Consider the following 571-nt stretch of genomic DNA (forward strand, 5'->3'; position numbering starts at 1 on the left):
GGGGGGGTAAGGGGTAGCAAAATTATTTTTCTATTGAACTGATATCCAAGAGCTAACATGAAACTCGGGTATAAGTTACACCATGGCTTGGCTATACTATATTTGGCAGTGTCCACATTTTACAGAAGTGTCCACCTTGTATTTAGTAGTACTAATTTTAGAAAATGCTATTACACAGCAAGACTATGTATCACTCAGTGTATACCTTCATATAACCAACTATTACAAATGAAGGTTATAAGGCAAGCACTACCTTTTATCTATTAATTATCCAAGACTTTTCATGTGTTCACTTTAACTGAGGAAGAATACAGGCTAAAATTTTCAGAAATAGCTGATTTTTTTAACCATTAATTTATGAGTAGGACTAGCTATGTGATATGGGTGCAAGCACAAAAAAGTGCATGTCCCTTAATTGTTAAACCAGTATTTACAAAGGTAGGGTGCAGGTTCGAGAGCTTAGCAGTTCAGGAACAGCACCATTAGCCTAACATATTTTTCTTAAGGAATCCCAAGTCTTATTAAAAAGTAATAACGTTTCAAGAAAGCCTCAAAGCCAAAAAAAAAAAAA

At 34.5% G+C, this 571-nt stretch overlaps 1 protein-coding gene across 1 annotated transcript in view; it reads right to left on the reverse strand.

The window, feature by feature from the left end:
- STAM (signal transducing adaptor molecule (SH3 domain and ITAM motif) 1) overlaps positions 1-571 on the reverse strand; it is a gene marked incomplete at its 3' end in the record, with an annotated part of 17,526 nt that overhangs the window by 11,933 nt on the left and 5,022 nt on the right. The window lies entirely within an intron of this gene.

The sequence above is a fragment of the Nestor notabilis genome, unplaced genomic scaffold, assembly GCF_000696875.1.
Source record: "Nestor notabilis isolate BGI_N333 unplaced genomic scaffold, ASM69687v1 scaffold6455, whole genome shotgun sequence".
NCBI classification, from domain to species: Eukaryota; Metazoa; Chordata; class Aves; order Psittaciformes; family Psittacidae; genus Nestor; species Nestor notabilis.